The sequence below is a fragment of the Trematomus bernacchii genome, unplaced genomic scaffold (assembly GCF_902827165.1).
Source record: "Trematomus bernacchii unplaced genomic scaffold, fTreBer1.1, whole genome shotgun sequence".
Classification (NCBI taxonomy): Eukaryota; Metazoa; Chordata; class Actinopteri; order Perciformes; family Nototheniidae; genus Trematomus; species Trematomus bernacchii.
This window is the reverse complement of record NW_022987546.1, coordinates 701,971-713,784: the sequence shown is the minus strand read 5'-3', so window position 1 is coordinate 713,784 and position 11,814 is coordinate 701,971.

Below are 11,814 nucleotides of genomic sequence, written 5' to 3'. Positions count from 1 at the left end.
CACTGCGAGGGTCAGAGGGAGAGAGACCGGAGCGTCTGCTCGCTGCGAGGGTCAGAGAGGGGGAGACCGGAGCGTCTGCTCGCTGTGAGGGTCAGAGAGAGCTGTGGCTAGGGTGTAGCTGGTTGCACGGGGAGGAAAAACATTGGGTGTTGGGGAAGGGATGGGGGGATGAAGGGATGCATGTGCTCAGGAATTTTGTGACACAGAGGGGAGGGCGATACTACCTGGCCCCCACCAGGGGGTGCTGGTGAGTCGGGCTGTGTCCGTGGAGGAGGACGGAGGCCTGTGACGTCACAACCCGTGGTGCGCGCGCGCGCGGTGGTTGACTCTGGAGCGGGAAGAGCTGTGTGTGTTGTTGTTCTTGCCGTTGTACTGCTGTAGGCTTTGTAGAAGTTGAACAGTCTAGCCTTGTTGTCATTTCGGTGAAAGTGGATGCCGTTTTCCTTCAGGAAACGTTGAAGTTGAATGACTGTCCACCTCCGTAGTTCAGGCTCCGTTTCGGAGCGCAGCTCCGTCCGAGAGGCGTGTCGAGTGCGCCGCCGCGAGTGGCCGGGGGCTGCGAGTGAGGCAGGCTGCCGGTGGTGGGGAGATTGGAGCTGGCTGTGCCTGTTGGGCCCCGGCTGTTTGCCCTCGCTGGCGGAGTAGACGAAGCCTGGGACCTGTCTGGAGTTGGAGGTATCTCGTTGGGGGAGCTTGAGTGGGAGCGGTGGCGGCTGGTGTGTGGGACACTGATTGCCGAGCGCACGCGGCTCCGTTCGGATGCTTGGCTTAGATCCGTCTGCTGACCTGAGGATGGCGGGTAGCCGATGTCGAAGAGATCTTCATCTGACTCCGGCGAGTTGATCAGGAGTTCGGGATCCATGGTGAGTAGAAATGTTCTCGTGGTAGCGTTTAGCTTGTATTGAACTGTGACGACGCGCAGCGTGAATCACAGTCTGCCTGTCAGTCTTTGAAAGATGAGATAAGCGGTGGCCGGAAGTTTTGCCGGATATAAATAGGGGTGGCCGTGGTTCGAGGCAGAGTTTTAGGCGTGGCCATGCTCCTGAACCTACGTTAACATTTAACCTCATTTAACATTATGATATGCTTACCTTTAACCTTTGTGTGCTCTTTGGGTCTGTGGGACCCGTTGTCAGTGTTTACTAAAGTAAAATGTATGCAATTTAATTATTTTAACCTGCTTTATTTGGGGGTGGACCTCGCATCCTCTAGGGCAGTGGTTCCCAACCTGGGGGGCGCGCCCCCCTTGGGGGGGGCGCCAAAGATCGCAGGGGGGGCGCCAGGCCTCAGATAATTTGAGGCCAAATATCATATTTAGACTTCTTTTTTAATTTTTTTTTTACATAGAATTGTAACGCAATACATGATTGTCACTAAAAGCCTTGTCTCTACATTACAATAAAATATAAAAAATACTTGATTAATTAATTTTAATAAAAATTCAAGTTAGTAGCTCGGCATAAAAAGACAGAAATGTATAATTCTTTCTTTAATAGAATAATAGTTTCTTCTGCCCGTAAAGTGAAACACTTGTGTGTGTGTGTGTGTGGGGGGGGGGGGGCGCAACTTCCAACAGGAGACATTTGGGGGGGCTCTTGGGAAAAAAGGTTGGGAACCCCTGCTCTAGGGGGGTCCGGGGGCATGCACCCCCAGGAAGATTTAAAAAAAATGTTGAAGTTAAATGCATCAATCTGGTGCACTTTGAGCACAAAATGAATTGATGGATACAGCTCTCAACACTCAGATGAAAGGGAGCTGTATACTTTTCAATAATCCAAACATCTTTAGAATATGATCACAACCAATAACAAATCATTTAAACTTGTTTATTCTTATCTTATGTTACCTAGTTAGCATTCTTTCTTTTTATTTATGCATATTTTACTAATCACTCCCCTTTTAAACGTTTTTTTTTACTGTCCTATAGTACACATTGGAATGATTTCTTACATTATTTTTTACAACTAGGCTATATTAAATAGATAAAGGTGTGCTCTCTCTAGCTCTCTCGCTGTGTGCTCCTCCGTGGCGATGACGGCTTGCGTTAAAAAAAAATAATACACATATTTGTAAAGTGGGGGGACACAAACGGGATTTCGAAAAGTGTGTGCGAGAGCGAGAGCGAGAGCGTTTCACATGAGTGCATTTCACATGTGTGTATGAGAGATTTTTACATTTGTCAGTAAATTATTTTGGTTTCGGTTGTGTGTGTGTGAGCAGGCTCGGATTGGCCATCGGGAGATTCGGGACTTTTCTCGGTGGGCCGTTGCCGTTTGTGGGCTGCTGCCTTCGGTGGGCCGCTGGCTCTGTCATAGGTGGGCCGTGGACTTTCACAGCCAACCTGGTCTCACCAGAATGCGTGACTCCACCACGACTCCTTAACACAGCAGTGCGTGGTGGAGTCACGAACTTTGCTACATTTACGTGTCTGCACCACGCAAACAACCCCAATGTAAAGTGAATGAGGCTCCTTTGTCGTGGTGCACATACGCATTTCTACAACGTCCAGCAGTGAGCTTTTATTCTATAAAACGTTTGTAAAATCTACTTTATAGCTTGTAGTAACTCACGGGAGGCTTCTTTTATTTTATTTGTATTCATAATTATTTTTATTTTTCGTCAGAATGTATTATGGTGCATTAGTTACGAATTTTTGTTCTCAAAAAACAGTGCATTGTGTGTAATACAACTGTGATTTTTATTAAATTAGTTAGTTTTTAAAGAAGGCCAGAGCTTCAGCTGTGTCAAATATATTGTTGCCTTTAGTTAACGTTATTTAAAAGATAATTATATTCCTATTTGATCATGTCCCCTTTATTGTATTACGGACGCAGAGAGCAATGTGAGCGTCCATTCCCATTGGATAACGGAGGATTTTACACCTGGAAGTAAGTATTCTCCTTACTGTCGATTGATTTTACAGTGATATCTGCACTACTCATCAACTCAAAAACACCAGATTATCCTTGTTAATTACACAACATTGATTGGTTTAAATTGTGTACAATGCTTTTGTAATGTTCCCCTTCGATTCGGAGAAACAAATATTTGTTCAGAGTTTAGGATGGCCGAAGACACTACACTACCCAGAATCCTCAGCTATTGTTCCGCTTTGCCTCAAGCTCTGTGATTGGTTGACCTCCAACTGCATTCCATATGAAAAAAACGTTTCGTAAAAGATACAATCATACTTTATTCAGCAGTGCTTGCTTTACTCTTTGAAAGTCATCACATGAATGCATTGTAATGAATGGTTTGGCTGCATTAAACATTACACATCTGTCGTAGTTCTTTATTTATCTACAGAGATCGGGCCTCAGAATAGACCGGAAACTATTCTTTTACCGTTCTGTTTTAATTTCACAATAAAGTTAGTAGTAATAATTTGTTTTGATATTATTGTTTTTTATTAACTACTAGACCGCTGGGTCATGTTAAGACCATCTTTTCTGTGTTGCTGTGGGTTTTTTACATCGCTTTTGTGTTACAAATATCAAAACAATAACAGAATATATCCGTCGTAAACTAAACCAGAAACAGCAGTATATTTTATTTTGTTAACACTGTATACTTGACAGCTTTTTAACCCGCACCACCTACTGGTTAAAGCACGTTATTACACGTTTAGAGTAATTGCAATGCAGGTAGATTGTGTTGCTTTTTAATGACTGTTTTAAAATGCCTTTTTCTTAATGTCTTTCATTTTTGTAAAGCACTTTTGAATGTGTTATATTTGATGAAAACATTTAAATATTAAGAGTACATACTCTTAATATAGTGGGAAAGTGGAAGGTCAATGATATAAATAATATAGAATAGAAAATATCAAGAAGATACTGTAAGTGATCTCTACAATAAAACAGTTTAGTGCCTGATAGGAGGATGTGCAAAACAGACAAACTAATAAGGCTTTATTTAAACATGAAAGAATACTTTAGGTTAAGGTCTTCTTTTAAATAAGAAAAAAGCTTTGGGGGTATCTACAGATACGTTCTAGGACACGTTCTAAGCACATGGTGTAGTCCCATAGCTGAGGATTATGGGTAGTGTGGTGTCTTCTGCCATCCACACACTACGAAAAAACACAATTTAAATCAATCAATGTTGTGTAATTAACAAGGATAATCTGGTGTTTTTGAGTTGATGAGTAGTGCAGATATCACTGTAAATAAAATCAATCGACAGTAAGGAGAATACTTACTTCCAGGTGTAAAATCCTCCGTTATCCAATGGGAATGGACGCTCACATTGGTCTCTGCGTCCGTAATACAATAAAGGGGACATGATCAAATAGGAATATAATTATCTTTTAAATAACGTTAACTAAAGGGAACAATCTATTTGACACAGCTGAAGCTCTGGCCTTCCTTAAAAACTAACTAATTTAATAAAAATCACAGTTGTATTACACACAATGCACTGTTTTTTGAGAACAAAAATTCGTAACTAATGCACCATAATACATTCTGACGAAAAAAAAATAAAAGAAGCCTCCCGTGAGTTACTACAAGCTATAAAGTAGATTTTAAAAACGTTTTATAGAATAAAAGCTCACTGCTGGACGTTGTAGAAATGCGTATGTGCACCACGACAAAGGAGCCTCATTCACTTTACATTGGGGTTGTTGCATGTGTCTTGCATGGTGCAGACACGTAAATGTAGCAAAGTTCGTGACTCCACCACGCACTGCTGTGTTAAGGAGTCGTGGTGGAGTCACGCATTCTGGTGAGACCAGGTTGTTCACAGCGCCGCTGCACCGGTACCGCTGTCCACTACCGCCCGCGAGGACCCAGGTTCGATTCCGGCCTGAGGTCCAAAACATTTATTTAAAAAATAAAAAGTAATAATAATAATACCCGTTCATCGCGTCCATTCGCGACCCACCTATCACATCTCTGCGCCCCACCAGTGGGGCACGCCCCACACTTTGAGAAACGCTGGTATAGATAGAGCATACCCTGTTTTTTTTGCCCCTTGCTGGAACAAAAACAATCAAAAGGAACTTCCGCATTGGCTCCACTTTTCCCTTCAACTTAATGCATATTTTCCATGGAACTTTTCACACTGCTGTCCTTAAGATACCACATCCAAATCGGAAAATAGATCGGCTTTCGGTTCCAATTCTTTATCCTCCTCAGCTGTCATGTTTGTTTCTGATTAGATTATTTGACGTCAGCAGGGATGCTCCCGTCGGAGATACATTATAACACACACGCACGCACGCACGCACGCACGCACGCACGCACGCACGCACGCACGCACGCACACACACACACACACACACACACACACACACACACACACACACACACACACACACATGCTGCAGGGTTGAGTGCCTTGCCCAATGGGAACTACACCTAAAAGTAATCTAATCTCTATCTATATCCATGGGTTTCCATTAGTAAAATCTTTTCTCTGCCCTATATATCACGTAGCGGGTGCCCTCCTTTCTGCTTCATTGTGTTTTTGATCAGATTATGTTTTTCTTCCTTGACGTCAGCACGGCTGCTTCCCTGACTGGTTTATTTTCATACAGATCGCAGAGTGATGAGAGTTTATACGACTCTGATATGGAACAAATGAGCTGAGGAGCTCCGCAGGCCTTCGGAAAGAAGCAGAGGTTAGGAGGACTCCAGATACCTGCTGTCAAATATGTTCAAACATAACTCTTCAAAAACAGATGCAAAGGCTGTTAGCCGATGATTCCTATTTTTGTACGGGAGATGTTTGGGCTTCTCCCAATGTTAGCATTTGCCTGATCCATTTTCAATGTTATCATGCAGAGAGGTGTTTGTTTCTACTCTTTTTAACCATTTCAAATCATTACGAGCATTATCATTTGAGTAACCTAATCTGATGGCCGTACTGTCATTTGAAGTCAGATTGGTCTTTGGAAATATATTCTTTATTAAGTTTGATGAATTATTTACACTTGATGTCCAGGTTTACTATGGAATATAGTTTGCAGGCATGGTTTAAGATGAGTTTTATACATTTTAATATTTAAAATGTATTAACCTTTTTGAAAATTAGAATGTGTTTATTTGTACACATTTATCAATATTGATGATTTTCAGTTCTTGGTTACTTTTATTTTTAAGTCAAGTCTTGACAAGGACAGTGCTTCTGTGTGAGAAAATAAATAAAGTTTTTAGTGCATGTAGCCACATTGTTATCAACCCCTATTGATAGTTTTTTTCAATACTAATGGTTTAATTGAAATGAATTGGCATACATACCTGGACCTGCTCATACCAAATCCCAACATGACCATTAAGTACATCCAATGTAGAACATGCTTTTAGCATATTCCATAAATCATCTACCACTTCTTCATACTGAAGTCATTTATACTTCTCTTTCAGCTCAACATTCCTTAATGTCTGATTCTTACTATGAACAAACATGCTTCCAGAGAAAGGCTTATCAATGCTTTAATCTTGGCAGTAAAATCAGTATTTCTCTAATGACATGAATATATCCAGATCTAGTTGAATAAAAGCAAGGACACTTCTACCTAAGCAGAACCAATCTGCAGTTTGCAAGTTTTGGTACTTACCAGACCTTGAGTTTTGTCGAGGGGCTGATTTATTGAACAAACAGGGTCATTGCTGAAGCAGAAAGTAGAATTTGATGAAGATACGCCTATAAGATTTGTAAAATAACTGTTCATTACAATTGCGCTAAAGTTTAGCATTTGCCAATTACATGTAGCCCCTAACAAAAAGATGGTCCTATACAATAAATGGTATCAATATTATTTTATGTCAACATCTGGACTCCTTGTGTCTGGGTCCAATTTTAGCAATCCGTCCAAAAGTTCTCGAGAAATGTCCGTCAAGGGCAACTTCATGGTGGCACAGCAGTAAATGTCAGAGGATCACCCAAGTCAGCAGGATACATTATCTGGTAACCATGAATATGACGTCAAATATTTTTCTCAATCAATTGAAATATTCGATGAGATATACAAAACTGACATTAAAAAAAATGCATTGTCTGGGGAGGTATATATCCGTCATTTCCATGTCAATCCATCTTATTGTTGTTGAGATATTTTACTCTGATCCAATGTTAACTTCATGGAGGCCTGGAGGAAGATTCAACAAAGTCTATAGGATTCATCCCCTTGGGAACATAACTCACAGCCTTAACCATGTAAAGAAAGACCCTTTGATATTAAGGAAATGTGTAAGAAGGGGGTTGGGAGAAAAAATAAATCAAGGCAGAAGAAGCAGACGAGTCTCTGGCTGAGAATATCTACAAAAACGAGTTGTGCATGAAGTAGAGGAAGGATCAGAATGGCCTGAGTTTGCAGTTCTCCACTCCTCTTAAGACCTAAAGAAAGGGCGTTGCCACTTCCGGATTGGCCAAGATGGGAAATGCACCAAGCTCAATTCTTAATCAGTAGCAACAGGTGATCTGATTAACCTGCAATTCACTCAGGGGAAATGTGACATTCAACCTTACTGAAATGGAAAAAAGGTGTATGACAACCATTTTTAAAGAATTCTGTGATGTTTCAGTCTGGGTCTCCATTAGACACCATTGTAACTACATTGAGTCCAAGACAGCTATTGATTTTTGTCAAATTCTGAAAAGTCGTTCTAAATTCTGTTAAATATAAAACCATCAAATGATTTTAATTGATTTACTTCCAAACCATCCACTCATGTTGAAGTTATAAACAGACAGAAAAGAAGACAGAGGAAACATTTTTTTTATTAAGCTTAATTTAAGATGATCAGATCAAGGTGAAGCCTGTCTTCTTTGTGCAGTCTTGTAAACACACTGCACAATGCTGCTGTTGTAAGCAGTTACATTGTGCAAACCATAGCTGATTTGATCACATAGCAGAGTGCAGCCACGAGTTTGACTAAACAAATAAGCGTGACTCCCCAGATGCCTCTTCTATAATCAAGTATAACCCAGAAAAGCGCACAAAAACATAGATGTCTTTCTCTATCTTCCTCTAAAAGACACTCTCTCGTTCTCCCCTTCTTTTAATCCAAGGACCCTCACTCCTGATAGGACACATGAGTCAACCAGCCCCAGGGTTGTGGTGATTGATGACTTCAGCCAGGGCCGGGCTGCAACCACAGACACACAAACACACATTACTCAGCCAAAAGATAAGCAAATAGTGAGCAAGCCGCCGATGGCTCTAAGTGCTTCACAAACACAGGTAACACTGGCCTCGTTTCAAAAAGGGTTCATTACTTAACCCGCAGCTGGCTACCTCTACGGAACAAAAAAAGGGGCAATATGCTGGTCTGCTTTCATCTTTCTATCTGGCAGCACGAAGCCAGATCAAATCACTGGCTCTATTTTCAGCTCTGGGGTGCCCTTTAGCAATGACGTTCGTTCTGATGAATAATATGACTCGGCTTAAGTAAAATGATCTGTGTGCACTGACAGAAAGCTGTGCCTGAGCCGTCAAAGATGAGCAGAAGGCCTACATGTACAAGGGTTTGACATCAAAAACGGCCAAGAACCCTGCCTTGAGGATGCAACGTCAAAGGACTGAGAGGATTCAAAATTGGTCGAGAATTAACAGGTAAGGATAGAAAAGCTTACTTGTGTTTTTGGGAGGCAATTGGCTAATAGCATTTTTTGTTGGGGAAGAATGTTTTTAATCCATCGAGAAAAGCCAAAGATTTAGATAATCTATACCACCCATTTCTACAATAGAGATGGATCAAAAACTTTGTAAACTATGTTGATTGTCCTTTGATTATCAACCAATACACCCTTGGCAAAGAAATGATTGAAACATATTGAGCAAAACAAATGAGGAACATTGGAAGGAGGCATTTCAGAGCATGTTATAGACATGTTATGCCCTGTTTCTGCATAACCATTGGAAGTATTTTTTTAAATCAAGAGGCAACAATGTAGGCAACATTGGATGCTCCACACCAGTAATAAGTACCCCCACTTTGAGCTACTCTATCCCCAACTTGCGCAACAGGTCGGAGCAGCAGATGAAAGACCCGTCCAGAGTAAGCTCCAGCCCCCCTTCATCCATCACAATCAACACCAACAGCCGGCCCAATTAGGCCCCCGGAACACTCAGGGCCACGGCTTGATTGTTAACACTGTGAAAACAGAGAGAAAGAGGGGGTGGATGTGGGGCGATGACGGGATGCTGAGAGCTCAGGGGGAGTTTGGGGAGAGATGGAGGAAGGTCAGATAGCTGGCGGCCCCATTTCCTCTCTAATGGCCTCCAAACGAGGGAATATGAGAGAATGCTGCCCAGTAAAGCAGGTGACCCGAAAGGAAAGGGGAACAGCCACACCCACGTCCAAACCTTCATTTTACTTTGAAATTAAACACACATCTGCACACAAGCCATTTAAAGAAAGAATGGATGGTCATGCATGATAATAATAATAATGCTTCTAAGGGCATTTAAAAAGCACACAAGGGGAAGCCTTGCACACAAATTATTACCAAATGTACGCCAAGGAGAGGCTGTTCCTGAACATTACCCTGCATATTAAAACACAAAAACATGCAGTGTAATTTCCAAGCAATCCAACCCACCCACCACTAATCACTGAATGTAGTCCGGCATTGAAAAGCCATTAACCCTCTGAAACCCACATAGGACATTTCCGTTTTTGTATATTTTTGTGTTTTGCATTATAAATTGTCATTTATTTACAGTATAATAAAGTTGTACACATCCCAGAAATCAGCACAACCTCAGCTAATGATATATGCCACTCATTAGAGACTTATACAATATAATATGGGATATTTGCCCATAAACATTTAACCATAACCATAACATTGAAGAAAACATTCAACACAGACAATTGCACACATTTATTATCATTGTATCAGAACAGATTAGAAGATTCTAACTTCTTCTGTTCATTAGTTATGCCCATTCTTTTGGCAGTGTCCATGGGCCTTTTTTTGCCAGGAATTGTCTTTTTTTTGGTCAAGACTACACATGATATATATCATGGTAGTTCCTTTCCACAATCACATGCTGAGAAGATTCGTCTGAATTTTCATCAACATCGTCCCCTTGAAAAATCAGCTCCAAAGCCTCAGCTGTAGTAAACTTCCTTGCCATACCTCAGTTTACTTTCAAAACACTAAAAGAACGTATTCCAACTTTTATTTTGTTTTTCGCGCCCGGCTCTCGTTTCAGTACACATAACAACGGAACTGACAGGCAACCCTCTGAATCCGATTGGCTGTGACTGCACCCACTCAGAGGGTCCGATTCAGAAACGTGACTCTTACACTCTTTACGTCACAAACAAAGATGGTGGATGAGAATAGTCCTATAAAACATACAAAACGATAAGCAATGCGCCAGAATCAAGGTGAGACTATCCGCATCTTTTAAAACTTTACGCACATCCGTTTCACCGAAATAAGTAAACGCCTCTCAATGAAAAACTTAATAGAGTTGTTTATTGCAGTTTCTGTAGTTTAAGAGGAAAAACGCGGCATGTCTCTGGCTGAAACAGCTGAGAAGTTATGACGCTTTGAACACAACGTGATATTTGGGATCGTATACGGCCCCGTGGGTCTCAGAGGATTAAAGAACTGCAGTACTCTTGGCTTTGTTATTCAGCCTCAACTTTCCATCACCAGTGGGACTTAGGGTAAACGGCAGACATAAACACCTGGATTGAGTTGCACCAGCTTTTCAAGAATCCACCACTAACTTTGTGTAAGAGTCCTTCCTAAGTTCTGAGTAATTCCCCTCAAGTTTAAAAAAGTATTCACAAATGTGGATGGAACCATTGGTACTTAAGATACGTGTGAGCTAGAAAGTAGGTAAAACCTGTAAATAGCATGGAAACATCTGGAGTGTCGTCCAATGTCGAGAGCTGCCGTTTCCAGTCTTTATGCTACGCTATGCTAAGCTAACAAACTGCTAGCTACAGCTTAATATTTGTACTGGTATAAAAGTACCACTGATCTTCAAAATTGTATATGGCTATTAGCTTCCTTACCAAGAGTAACCCCTAGATTCCACCGGGTCCGTCTGCGCCGCGTTGCGGTTTTGGTCCGGCCTCCTCCGGCGTCATACCCTACCAGGCACGTTTCAGAAGCATTTCAGAAGCGGAGCGTCTTGCCTGCCGGCTCGCAGTTTTTGTTGATTTGGGCATATTTCCTGGACAGGCTACTTTGTACAGACAAAGTTAATAATAACTGTAATATTCCAGTTATAAACGACATGAATCAAAGATGTGTTGCTGTATTTTAGTGGTAAAAAAATGCATTCATCATCATAATTATTCTATATATATAATTTACACAGTGCCTGTAAACCGGAGGAGAACGCTGGCATTTCTCCTCCTACTTGAAAGACTACGGAGGGATAGGGTCTGCAAAATTAGTTTGTGTGTGTGTATATATCTATATATATATGCTATATATGCTCTGAAAGTTCCACTTCCTGCCTGCCCGACCTTACGTTACGGCTGCGCCGCGACAAAAATAGGATTCGATCCTAATTTTAGAGGAGCCCTGCGCCGAGCCGCTTCTGGGACGCTTCTGAGCCGTAACGCGCCGCGTGTGGTGGAATAACACCCATTGACTAGAGTGGCCGCGATCGCCGTGAGCACCGCGGCGCAGCCGTAACGCGTCCGTAACGCGCCCGTAACGCGCCGCAGACGGACCCGGTGGAATCTAGGGGTAAGAACTACGGCTTAGTGACAATCCTTTATAATATAACTAAATATATTTTGTGTGACCAACTTCGCCCAGAAAATTATGTGTTGGCTTGAATCGTATGACCGTTTTTCCTGAGACTTGGTGGAAGGGTGTAGCATGGGCCAA